Raw genomic sequence first — 14,272 nt, 5'->3', positions numbered from 1 at the left:
GGGCTGCTGGCGGGACATCGGGTGCTGCTTCGGAGCCGGACCGGGAGCTGCTGGCTATCCGCCGGGTGCTGCTGCTGATCCAGGCCGGGGGCTGCTGGCTGGGCACCGAGTGCTGCAGCCGATCCAAGCCGGGAGGGCTGCTACTGAACCAAGCCGGGAGCTACTGGCTGGTCTCCGGGTACTGCTGGCACTGCTAGCTGGTCACCACATCGGCTCGCCAGGTACATCCATGGTAAGAGGCTAATGCTAACCTCGTCTCTCCTGGATATCTCGGTCCAGGCGCTCGCCATAAACTGCTAGCTGACAGTCGTTATATCAACCTCAGCATCTATTATCATGGCAGTGGTATTGTTTGCCCTCCTGGTCCTGCTCTCCCTGCCCGTCATCATTGACCTGGAGGTCACAAGAGACAAGTGGGTCCCCAACGATCAAGGGGAAAAATGTAATATTAATTTTTTGTACTATAACCGGGGAACGGGCTCATGTATTACCTGTTTTTGCCCCCCCTGGATAGTCCAGGTTAATGTTGATGATGCTCTGCCCTATTTTGTTTCATTGTTTAGCCCATTTGACTGGTTGCTGTCATTCTTCTCTGGTCCGCTAAGCCACTGCAGACCAATGATTATGCCTGGGGGTAGTCAGCCTGCACCCAAGCTCTCAGTCAGGAAAAAATGTTTTTTTGTCTTATTACTTTTTTTATCTGGTAATGTTGAACTCAACCCTGGCCCTAACCTTAATTCTCCGACTAGTCCTAGTGTCTATAATTCTAGAAGCATCGACCCGCCTGTCAGTTCCTCCCACCTGGACAGGATTTTTACATCTCGAGGTCTTCACATTGTACATCTCAATGTGAGGAGTCTCTTAAGTAAGATAGAAGAAATTAGGTTTATGGTTAACAAAAACAAGGCCCATGTTATCTCTTTCTCTGAGACTTGGCTGGACAGCTCCATTAATGACTCAGAGATTGAAATTCAAAACTATATAGTAGTAAGAAAGGACAGAAATCGTAAAGGGGGGGGGGTCTGCGGATACGTTCGCTCTGATATTTGTTTTAATATCAGAAATGACCTTGACAGTGTGCATTCCGAGGCGATTTGGTTGGACATTTTACTGCCCAAAACAAAACCCATCTTAGTTGGGGTTTTGTACAGGCCCCCGACACAATCGGGTTTTTATGAGCATTTGGAGGAGTCATGCACCAGTGCCGTTGACCACGGGAAACGGGAAGTCATTCTGATCGGAGACTGGAACACAAATGTTTTGAAAAAGGACTCCTTAATTTATAAAGCTTTTATTGATTTTTGTAAGACCTTCAGTCTCCATCAGTTGATTTCAACATGTACTAGAGTATCCACTTCATCACAGACTCTTATAGATCTTATTGTAGTATCGGACAGGCACAACATTTCCAGCAGTGGTGTAATTGATTGTGCCTTAAGTGATCATGCAATCATTTATTGCACTCGTAAAACTCAAAGACCGGTAATAAATTGCCACCACACGGTCAAAATCAGACCTCTGAGGAAATATACAGCTGAGTCCATATTGCACGAGCTGGGAAAGCTGGACCTGTCCCGTGTCCTCAGTTTGAAGTCTGTTGATGAAGCTTGGTACCTTTTTAAATTCATGTTTTTGAGAGTGATAAATAAGTTGGCCCCTGTCAAATCGGTTAGATTCAAAACCAGAACAGAGCCCTGGTTCAATGCAGACATTATTGAAGCCATTAAGGCTAGAAATAATAGTCTGCATGTACATCGGAAGAAAAAGGATGAATTATCCTTTGGCATTTTTAAACAACTGAGGAATACAGTTTTTAGATTGATCAAAAAGGCCAAATCAGAGCACTTCAATGAAGTTATTACAGAGAACAAAGATGATCCTCAAAAGCTCTGGAAATCTCTTAAGCAGTTGGGGTACAACAACAAGCTAAAAACAAAAACTCTCAACTTGAACCTTATGCAGGAGGGCACCCTCACCTCGGATAAATCCAAGGTTGCGGGTATTTTTAATGAATATTTTACTACTATTGCAGACACTCTTGTAAATAAGCTCCCCTCCCTCTCTGGGCGGTATGGCCAGGATCATGTGGACAGCTTTTACAGAGGTCTGGGAGTCCAGGCGGATGGTTTTCAGCTCAGGGCTGTGTCCGAGGAGGACGTGCTGTTGAGGCTCAGGGCCCTTAAACCTTCCAAAGCTACAGGTGTCGACAACATCCCAAGCAGGTTCATACGAGACGCTGCAGATATCATTTCACCCGTTATCACACACATTATTAATCTGTCTATCAAATCTGGTCAGTTCCCTCAGGAGTTCAAACACGCCAGAGTTATCCCTCTGCACAAAAAAGGAAGCAAATTGGAACATGGTAACTACCGCCCCGTCTCAATTCTCTCTTCCATATCCAAAATAATGGAAAGAGTCATCTTTGAACAAAACAACAGTTATCTCACGTCTCATAAGCTCCTGTTTGATTTCCAGTCTGGTTTTAGAAAATCATATTCAACCGACACCTGTTTGCTTTACCTAACAGATCACATCCGAAAGGAAGTGGATACCGGTAAGTATTGTGGTATGGTCATGCTGGACCTGCAAAAAGCATTCGATACAGTTAACCATAACATCTTACTCAGTAAACTCAGGGCTCTGGGTTTCAACAGCACGTCCCTCAACTGGGTTCGGTCCTACCTGGACAGTAGACGGCAGGTGGTAGACATAAATGGGACACTGTCCCGCCCCCTCCCCATTAGCTGCGGGTTCCCCCAGGGGAGCATTTTGGGTCCATTATTATTTTTGGTGTACATAAATGATATGCAATCTGCCTGTGACTGCCCTCTGTTCCTGTTCGCGGATGACTCCGCCCTCCTGTTCTCCGACGCGGACAAGGGGGAGGTAGAAAAAAAACTCAGCAGGGAACTTTCGAATGTTGGTGTTTGGCTCTCGGACAACAGATTATCTCTCCACTTAGGAAAAACAGAGTCAATTCTATTTGCGTCCAAATTTAATCTTAAAAAATCCCCGGGATTTTCAATTATGGTGGGTGACGTGTCTGTACCTCAAAGGAGGAGATCACCTACTTGGGGTGTATCTTGGACAACAAGCTCTCAGGCGAGAAGATGGCTCTAAAAGTTATTTCTAAGGTCAATCAAAAGACCAAATTTTTAGCTCGCATCTCCCCAGTCATAAACAGTGTTACGCTGTTGATACTGGCAAATGCTCTAATTCAATGCCACTTCGACTACGCCTGCTCCTCTTGGTTCACAGCCACTGCAGCCAAACTTAAAACCAGACTTCAGACGGCCCAGAATAAACTGGTGAGGGTTGTCCAGGGCCTACACCCCAGAACCTCTCTCCTCCGCTCTCACTTCCTCAGCCTCAGGTGGTTGAGAGTGGAGGAGAGGGTTTCTCATATCAAGCTGTGTATGGTCCACAGGATCATGAATCTGGAAGCCCCTGTGTACCTCTCTAGCTATTTCCGGAGGGTTAGCGAGGTGCACAGCCATTCCACCAGGGGAAGCTCAACTAACGTTGTTCTCTTTAAATTTAAAACCTTAATAGGTAAATGTACTTTTTTATACTCAGCAGCGATCCTGTGGAACAGTCTCCCCGAAAATATTAAGGATCTCAGGTCTAAACTCACGTATAAGTCCACCTTAAAACAGTGGCTACAGAGCGGCCCCTAAGGTTGGCCCTTTCTGCAGTAATTGGATTCGAAATGATTATTGCAGAATTGTAAAATGTTGTGCTGTTTTACATGTATATTTGTATGTGTATTTAGGTACGTGTATATGGGTGGACGTGTGTACACGTGTATTTATATGCATATAGATGGTTTTTTATCTATTTTTATGTGTAACGCATGTAATGTCTTTTGTGTTCAATGTCCCTCGCGCACACACGCGCTCATACATGCACACATACACTCACTCCACTTGCCTCACTTCAAGGACCACAATGGAAATAAGCCCTCGGGCTTTGTTGTGTTTTATTCCTTTTGTTTCAATGAACTGGACTTACTCTGTATTTCTCATGCCATTGCTTCAATAAAGTATTCAATCAATCAATCAATGCTCACTTGTTCTTCCAGACCCTTTTCCGTTGGCTTTGGCACCCTCTTATGGCGCGTGTGGCTACTGCAGCTCTTGGATCTTTTCCTGGTGCTTCTGTCATCCATGTTGTCGTTTGTTACTTACAGTGTTTGGAATAACGCCGTTTAAAAGAACGGCGTTATGTAACGCCGTTATTTTTTCAGTAACGGGGTAATCTAACTAATTACTGTTTCCGTCGTTACAACGCCGTTATCGTTACTGAACGCTAAATGCGGTGCGTTACTATGAAATGATTGAGTAAACTACCCGTAGCCTACACTAGTGTTGTCAAGTGAGGAGACCGGGTGGGTTAACATAACGAGATAAACGATTATGATTGGCTAAGGCAGAGTCATGTGTTTCATGGTAGCCAATCGGAGCCAGTGTTACACACGAGCCAGGAGTCAGGACACACACACACACACACACACACACACACACACACACACACACACACACACACACAGACACACCAAACAGATTCGAGGAAGCAGCAGAAATGGCGAGTCCGGAGTAGAGAGCCAATATTACGATATAATGACACATCTCTCTCCCTCTCTGTTCCGCGTGCTGCGTCGCCGCGCGGCCGTCCTGCGCAGCCTCTCTCTGTCTGTCTCTCTATTTGACTCTCTCTCTCTCTCTCTCTGTGTTCGGGAGCTGTCCGCTCGCTGTACATGGACGGACACGGCACAAACCTCTCTCTATCTCTCTTCGGGAGCTGTCTACAGCTACTAACGTCACGTGAGGGTCTGTGTGTGGCTGGGGGAGTGTCTGTGCACTCCTCCTCTTTGTCTGACTGTGCTCCGCTGTGTAAAATCAAGCGAGTACGCTAATACAACATTATTTAATTGAATTATTGAAACGGCCCGACCCCGGACCTATTAATTAAAAATAAATAAAAAACAAGCCCGGCCTCGGCCCGAGGGGCCCGTGAGCGTACCCTCAGGTTTGCAGCAATCCATGAAAATTTGGCATTTTCAAGGTGGAGATAACGCAAATAGTTACTTTCCCTGGTAACTACTTTTATTATAGAGTAATTCAGTTACTAACTCAGTTACTTTTTGGAACAAGTAGTGAGTAACTATAACTAATTACTTTTTTAAAGTAACGTTCCCAACACTGGTTACTTAACGTTACTCAGCTTCTTGTTCAACGTGGAAAGAATGGTCTATGACACAAAGCGCAGCTGGCTTTCTTCATGAATGTCATCTTCTTCAGACCAAAACATCTTTGTTGGCTCCGTTTTACAAGGTGAGACTGACATTACTTTTCTTTCATTCAGAGTCATGCTTGCGTTCTTGCGACGTCATGGCGAGCAGTAGTCTCCCACGTGAGCTGGTTATTTTACTAATGTAGTGGCTATCTTCAGACTTTGATTTCTTCTTTGCTTAGACTCATATTTCTATAACCACATAAAATGGCGACGTGAGACTGTTTATACGCGTTGAGCCGGGTCGAAACAACACCAACCGGCAATGGTAAAATAACCGTGTTGCTCCGCCGTCTCGTTTATTCACACTGACAGTTTACAACAAAATCACTTCCTGTTCTAACTTGACAGATAATTACGGTGGCCGCAATGGGACAACTCCTCACAGTGGTCAAATATAAGTATAACCACAGAAATACTTAGCAATATTATCAAAATTAAACTGAAATATATTCCTTCAATGTAAACCAACAAGTTATACCATAAAACAAAAAATCTAAACTTATAACTTATAAATGGCGCTTACAGTGTCTGTGTGTCCTGCTGAGTGTGTCGCAGCCTATCTGCAGTGGAGGAAGTCAGTCTGTGTGTCCTGCTGAGTGTGTTCCAGCCTATCTGCAGAGGAGGAGGAAGTCAGTCTGTGTGTCCTGCTGAGTGTGTCCCAGCCTATCTGGAGTGGAGGAAGTCAGTCTGTGTGTCCTGCTGAGTGTGTCCCAGCCTATCTGCAGTGGAGGAAGTCAGTCTGTGTGTCCTGCTGAGTGTGTCCCAGCCTATCTGCAGTGAAGGAAGACAGCCTGTCCTTCTGAGTGTGTCCCAGCCTATCTGCAGTGGAGGAAGTCAGTCTGTGTGTCCTGCTGAGTGTGTCCCAGCCTATCTGCAGTGGATTTAGTCAGTCTGTGTGTCCTGCTGAGTGTGTCCCAGCCTATCTGCAGTGGAGGAAGTCAGTCTGTCCTTCTGAGTGTGTCCCAGCCTATCTGCAGTGGAGGAAGTCAGTATGTGTGTCCTGCTGAGTGTGTCCCAGCCTATCTGCAGTGGAGGAAGTCAGTCTGTGTGTCCTGCTGAGTGTGTCCCAGCCTATCTGGAGTGGATGAAGTCAGTCTGTCCTTCTGAGTGTGTCCCAGCCTATCTGCAGTGGAGGAAGTCAGTCTGTGTCCTGCTCAGTGTGGCCCAGCCTATCTGCAGTGGAGGAAGTCAGTCTGTGTCCTGCTGAGTGTGTCCCAGCCTATCTGCAGTGGAGCAGGAAGTCAGTCTGTGTGTCTTTACAGCTCTGCCTTCGGATTCTCATTGGTTTCAATGCAGCACAGCAGCCATGTGTTTACAGTTTGGTGAACCACACTCTGAAAGTTAAAGATATGAATAGATAGAGATAGAGTGGATTGTTATATAACTCACCTGTTTATACAGTCTATCAGGCTGCAAAGACAATCTCAGATTGTATAGAAGTCAATGGTGAAATGACCCTAATTCTCACTTGATTTATGACCTCAGTAAACACTTTCCTAATGAGTTGATGTTCTCAATCGCTAGTTTCAAGTCTTCTTCAATACAGCCTGATGTTCATTTGGTAAATTATGATCCAATTTAGAGTCAAATAGATGATAAAGCAGACTATGTTTTATTTAGCGCTTTGGGGTGTGATTGACAGGTTGCCTGTCCAGTGATCACGCAGCTCGCTGATCAAGGACCAATAGCAGGTGGTGCTGCGGCTTTGTTGAGTCCACAAACCCTTAGGTGACATCACCGTGCCCACTTCCATATTTGTTTATATATCACTGTATATAATTGTATTACTGAATTGTATATATACTGTGCTAAATATAGGTCATATAAGTCATGAAAGTGGTCCTTATTTTTTGTGAAGAATATCTTGCTGAACACAAAGTTTGCTGTTTCATAAAATGGTTTTTGTTACCCACAGACCTTATTTCAACTATTAAACCAAATCCCCATACAAAAATCTTTTACGAATAGGAACCAGGAAGCAGAGATGCTCACACATAATTTTTTGCAAGTCCAAGTCAAGTCTAAAGTCTTTGAGCTCAAGTCCAAGTCAAGTCTCAAGTCTTTGAGCTATAGTCCAAGTCAAGTCTCAAGTCTTTGGTCACAAGTCCAAGTCAAGTCTCAAGTTTCTTATGGATGAGCGTTCTATCATCTGCTGCATGACATCCGGTCTGCTTAGAACACTGCACAGATAAAACTAAGGAATTCAAAGCATGTAGGCTACGGCATTATCCTCACTCCTTTATCTATTAGAATACAGTATCAGCATTGATTGGATGACATTAGTAGATATTTCCTTAATGTTAATGCACCAAAAAATAAAATAAAAAAATAAAGATTGTTCACAAGTCCCAAACCTCAAGTCCAAGTCAAGTCTCAAGTCTTTGAGGACGAGTCTCAAGTCAAGTCTCAAGTCACTGTGGGTGAGACTTAAATGCGACTCAAGTCCAAGTCTCAAGTCCAAGTCCCCATCTCTGCCAGGAAGTGCAGGGACTTCTGGATCATCCCTGTGGTACTCTATTATTGATAGAAACAGAAGGAGGGCAGAAAACATCACATCAGGCCAAAGTCAATGGAAGGAATCCTAACAGGCTGTGAGTCCAGTTTAAAGGAATCTTTTCTAAAAGCTCTACATGTGAAATCCCTCTGATTTCTACAAGAATCCTCTCTCTAATTATGGAGTTGTAGTTTCTCCTCAGATTCCCTGCAGGTTTCAGACTCACCACCAGAGGGAGCAGCGAGCCTCGTGCCAAGCCCTGCTGATTCAACTCCTTTTCATATCTTTTTACTGTTTCTGTTGTCCCCCACCATGTGATATAATGATGAATAAGTGGGTAATGCTCAAATCACGTGACAACTTTTAGACTTTTTCCTCCGGTAGGCGTCGACACATGATAGTGACGACAAGTTCATGCAACCCCTCACGCACGCACGCACGCACGCACGCACGCACGCACGCACACGCACACACACACACACACACACACACACACACACATCATCAAGGCTCGCCGTTGGTCCATGGCTACGGCCTGGCCTCGGCTAGAGGCTCCTAGGACAAGCCCACCATCAATGGCGCCGTGGGCCCATTGCTGGTCGGGAGCTCTCCTGGGGACCGCACTGCCGGACAAGTCTGCGTGCGGCCGGACTCGAAAGACAACGTTACAACGCAGTCCCCCCCCAGCCTGCGAAAGTCGCACGGCGGGGGGGATTACTGCGATACAATGCACCCACGGGGCGCGTCAGTAGGCGGAGCTTGCGTAAGAAATTCTCCCCCAGCATGCACAGCTTCTACGGAACTGACCATGCGGCAGGGGGGCGTAGCCTCTCACGTCCTGCCCCCCCATCAGGGTACCGGATCAGTCCTGGTGCCCAACAATATACTCAGGACGGGTTCCGCTCCTTGGCCACAAGAGACCATCTTTGTAAGCCAACAGGCTCGATGCCTGGGAGCAGCTATGTTCCCCGTCCCCATTAAACGGCGCACCCTCCAGAAGGGATACGCTCTACAGTTGCTTGGCTTCTACCACAGGTACTTGTCGTGCCCAGGAAGGACGGCTCCATGCATCCAGAATTGGACCTTCCTCTTTTTTCCCCGCCTGTTCAACGCGTTGAGACAGGGGGATTTCTTTACTTCCGTGGATCTGAAAGATGCTTTCTTCCATGTCCACGTGGTCAGGAGACACAGGAAATACCTGAGGTTCTCCTTCCTGGGGAAGGCTTACGAGTTCTGTGTCTTGCCATCCGCCATGTCTTAAGCCCGCAAACCTTCATGGTGTGCGTGGAGACAGCCTTGGCTCCCCTCCGCGTGAGGGGGATCCGCGTCTTCCTATATCGCGACGACGCTCTCATAGAGATGGCCGACTCGAGGGTCTGTGCCACGGAACATACCAAGGTGGTGACCGATCACCGGCAAACCTTAGGGTTTTTGGTGAACGGGCAGAAGAGTTGCCTCGTCCCAGCGCAGGCGGCGACCTTCCTGGGGCTCGAGCTGGACTCCCTGCGAGCCTTTCGCCAGAGCAACAGGCTCGCACGGTGCAGACAGCAAGCCAAAGACGTTAGGTCTGTGCCCTCAGTGTCAGTGCATCAGTGCACAGTGATGTTGGGCCTGATGGCCTCAGCACTGCATGTGATCCCACTGGGGAGGCTACACATGCGCCTGTAGTCCAATATCTGGTTCCTCAGGCTCCGCCTGGACCCGGCCGGGGACCGTCATCGCAGGGTTCCTCTGACAGGTCAGGCCCGGCAGGCGCTGGCCATATGGGCGGACCCCCGTTACCCCGTTACTTGAGAGGTACTCGGTTGGGCCCTGTCCTGCTCGGGATGGTGATTCGCACCGCCGCCTCCTTCTGGGGGTCAGGTGCGATTTGCGGGCATTTTTCGGCGAACGGCCGGTGGGAGGCTCAGGAGCTTCGCCACATAAACGTGCTAGAGCTGAAGGCGATTCGCCTGGCTCTGCTTCAGGACAAGCCCACCATCATTGGCGCCGTGGGCCCATTGTTGGTTGGGAGCTTTCCTGGGGACCGCACGGCCGGACAAGTCCGCGTGCGGCCAGACTCGAAAGAGAACGTTGCCTCCGCAGTCCCCCCAGCCTGCGGAGGTAACACTTCCAGCGGCTCACACATGGGCACCATGTTCTGATTCGCTCGGACAATATGGCAGCGATCGCCCACCTGAACAAACAGGGCGGTGTGCGGTCGGGGGAGCTGAACCATAGCGGGGATTCACCTGTGGGCGTATCCCCGTCTCCTTTCAGTGTCAGCGGTCTATCTGCCGGGACGGCTGAGTTACGGGGCCGACCTGCTGTCTCGAGGCAATCCCCGTTATACGGAGTGGTGCCTCCACCCTCGGGTGATGGAGCAGGTTTGGGCCAGGTTTGGTCGCGCCCGCGTCGATCTCTTCGCATCGCGGCGCGCGACACACTGCCCACTGTGGTTTCTCGATCCAGGAGGACAGCCCCCGTTAGGTCACGACGCGCTAGCGCACGCGTGGCCGAGGGAGGGCCTCTATGCGTTTCCCCCGACCCCCCTGATCCGTCAGGTGTTGGACAGGGTGAGGGAACAGCGTCTCCGGCTCGTTCTAGTGGCTCCGTTCTGGCCCAGGCAGACATGGTTTGCGGACCTGGTCTCCCTGGCACAGGGAGACCACTGGGCATTGCCGGTGCGGGCCGATCTCCTATCCCAGGCGGAGGGGGAGGTGTTCCACCCCTCCCCAGGCAGCTGGAAGCTGGCAGTCTGGCTCCTGAACGGGACCAGTTGCTAGCACAGGGCTTGCCCGATAATGTGGTGCACACTATTCAGAGTGCTAGGGCTGCTTCGACCCGCACTCAGTACGCATACAAGTGGCAGGTTTTTTCGCGGTGGTGCACAAGTAAGGGTGTGGATCCAGTGAACTGCAGCGTGCGCCCAGTTCTCTGTTTCCTTCAAGGCTTGCTTGACGCGGGCCAGTCCCCGCAGTCGCTTAAGGTGTACGTAGCCGCGATTTTGGCTTGCCACATGGGAATTGAAGGGAGCCCCGTGGGGGTGTGCCCTTTGGTCTCGCGCTCATGAAGGGGGCGCGTAAACTGCGCCCGCCGTTGCGGCTGCGTTTTTCCCAAATGGGACCTGGTTACGGTGCTGGACGGGCTAACGGGTCATCCGTTTGAGCCCTTGGACTCCGCCGATTTAAAGGTTCTGTCCTTAACCCATTCACCGCCAAAGACGTCTTTGACGTGTTATCAGAAATAGCCATCCACGCCAAAGACGTGTTTGACGTGTTTTTGGTTTTATTAGTGCAGCGCATGCAGCAAACACTTTCCCAGCCTGTGACACAGACACAGGTCCCTAACCTCAAAGGGTAGCCGACACCACGCGATCAAACACATACCGCAGCTGTTGTTTGAAACGAGGAAGAAGGAGGAAAGGAGGAAAAACAGAGAAACGCGCTTCCTTGTAGAGAGGAAAAAACGCCATTGAAACGCCCCTCGCCGCGCTGCACTGCTGCCTTGCTGCAGGGCGAACCTGGATTGCCTAGTCAAACCCGTGACGAACATGATCGATCCGGTTCCAGCAGCGCCTGGTCCCAAAGCCAAGCCGGACCCGTTCCTGTGTCGTGTCGCAGCATTCGTCCCAGCCCGAACGAGAGGAGGAAAACGAGCAGAGGCAGAGGAGGCAAAACGCTGATGGGGAAGGAGGGGGAAGGAGGTGCGGGGGAAGGAGGTGCGATCTAGCAGCAGCTGTGGACAGAACTCTTTCTCTCTCTGTGTGTGTGTGTGTGTGTGTGTGTGTGTGTGTGTGTGTGTGTCTGTGTCTGTGTGTGTCTGTCTGTCTGTCTGTCTGTCTGTCTGTCTGTGTGTCTGTCTGTCTGTCTGTCTGTCTGCACACTCACTCACACTGAGCAAACTGTATTGTTGAATGTAAAAAAAGCACTTCATATATATATATATATATATATATATATATATATATTTTTTGTCATTTGTGTCATAATGAATAATATTTACATGTCTGATGTCAATACAGTTCAAAATAAAAGAATTGAGAGCGAGTTCTGCCTGAGATTGTGTGCTGTACATAAATGCCATTTTCTGCAATTTCTTTTCTCAGAGAGACCTTTTGGGTGAAAACAGGGTGTATATAAATGGCTATAAGTAGAGTACAGAACATGCTAAAAGCTCACTTTTTTTTTCCTGGTGAACCCAGAGACGTACATCTTCATTTTGAGGTATTGCAAATCACTTTGGTGCTAATAGATAATTTACTGTGGGTCTTGAAAGATGACCAACAATTATGAAAATCTTTGGCCTGTGCTAAATATTGGCAGTCCTAAACTGGCCATGAATGAGTTAAAGACCGCGCTGCTGCTGGCCTTAGCGTCAGGAAAGAGAGTCGGTGACCTGATTGCCCTCTCGGTGCAGCAGGCCTGTATGGTTTTTGGGGACGATGGGTGCAGGGTTACGTTGCGACCTAACCCGGCGTACCAACCCAAGAATATTAATGCCAGCTATAGGTCTATGGTCATAGACTTATCGGCATTCTGTCCCCCGCCGTTCAGTTTGGGTGAGGAGAGACGTTTGCACATGCTGTGCCCCGTAAGGGCGCTCTCGGCCTATGTGGCCAGGACGCGTTCATTACGCATTACAGACCAGCTGTTGGTCTGCTTTGGGCAAAGGGCCCGGGGCGGACCCCTTTCCAAGGATCGCTTATCACATTGGATAGTGGAGGCGATCGCGTTGGCATACTCTGCCGGCAAGGTTCCCCCGGAGGGTATCAAGGCGCATTCTACGCGAGGTGTTGCTACATCCTCTGCGTTGTTGCGTGGTGTGTCGGTGGAGGACATGTGTGCCGCGGCCTCATGGTCCTCTCATCACACTTTTGTCAGGTACTACAGTCTCGACGTGTCCGGTTCGCAGTTCGCGCATGCGGTGCTGTCGGTGGCAAGAAAGTAGTATCGTTGCCACTCTAATATGTCAATCGGTTAGGCATAAACGTTGCCATATGGCCGTGGTTCACCGGTGCCTTTCGGGTCGCCCTGTGGGTGCTCCCGGCAGCAAGGTTGGCTGAATTGAGGCACTAGTGAGAGCTTGAGTTCGAAACGAAGTAAAACGTTAGGGTTGTGCTACAACCCGGGTTTTACGAGTGAGAATGAGAGCTCTCACTACCCAGCCTTGCTGCGTCGATGCGTCTCTGGATGCGTCGGATCTCAGCTGGCTGGAAGAAATGAGTGGCGGGCCCTGGGGCTGACAGGACGTGACATAGCCTCGTCAGCCCCAGGGGGGCACCACGCCACCTACGGGTGGGTGGTCGGTTTTAATGAAAAGTAATTTTGGAGCAAAATGACAGTCTTCCATAGTGCTGCGTACGCAGCGAACTAGGCACTAGAGAGCTCTCGTTCTCACTCGTAAAACCCGGGTTGTAGCACGACCCTAACGTTTGTGTGTGTGTGTGTGTGTGTGTGTGTGTGTGTGTGTGACACCTTGTAGTTAGTTAGTTAGTTAGTTAGTTTTTATTTCCGTGTCATGCCATTTCTGGCCCATCCCACATGGGATTACAAGACACTATCACACCAAATTATATATAAACATAACATCTGGCTGTACCTCAATATACAAACAAAAATAAACAAAGTATATAATATATACATATACATACACACACTTACATACACTTTTTTTTCTTAATTTTCTTTTTTTCTTACATTGCCTTTTCCTGATAAGGAGTTTTTTTTCTCATGTCCCAAGCTTTTTCCAAGTAACAAGCCAGTCCAAACATTTCATACATAAACAACCAACTCAAATTATATGCATCATCATTATTAAGAAAATCAAAATCTGTTTTTATCTTACTGAACAAAATATTGCGGTGTTCACTGTAAAAAGGACAATAAAAAAGAAAATGAAACTCATTTTCTGTCATTTAAACAACACATTGGACACACCCGCTCTTCTTCTTCCAATCTGACATACCGTCCAGTTTCGATCATAAGCGGTAAAATACCAGATCTCAGCTGGGCACATAAGGCTCTCTGTTTTTTTGATAAATTATAATTAATATAATTTTCAGTACCAAAATCATGTTTAATCATACGAAACGTACGGAGCTTTGGTTTAGTCCATATATCCTCAGCCCATCGCACCTTATACTGAGTAAACACAGATTATCTAAGTATAGCAATGTTGATTTTGCTGTTATTGAAAAATGCCTCACCAAACCCAAAGCTAAAAAATAATGCATGCACAGCTCTTGACCAACAACCATTAATTTGTTTATCCCACAGAAAAATCGTTCTTGCTAGCCTGTTTCCCTCCATATAAGGCAACCTATTCCACAGCTGAGCCATACATATTTTCCAGCGAGCCTTACCTGGTTCCCACCCCATGTCCCCTGCTATAGCTAACTTTGGAGCATATTTGTGGGCACCTAAAACATATCCCATTGCACTGTTTTGGACTGATTCATATGGAGATGTTTCGGAGGCCCCGAGCCCCAGCAGAATAATC

Source organism: Poromitra crassiceps, assembly GCF_964638095.1.
Source record: "Poromitra crassiceps genome assembly, chromosome: 4".
NCBI lineage: Eukaryota > Metazoa > Chordata > Actinopteri > Beryciformes > Melamphaidae > Poromitra > Poromitra crassiceps.
This window is presented reverse-complemented; position numbering follows the sequence as displayed.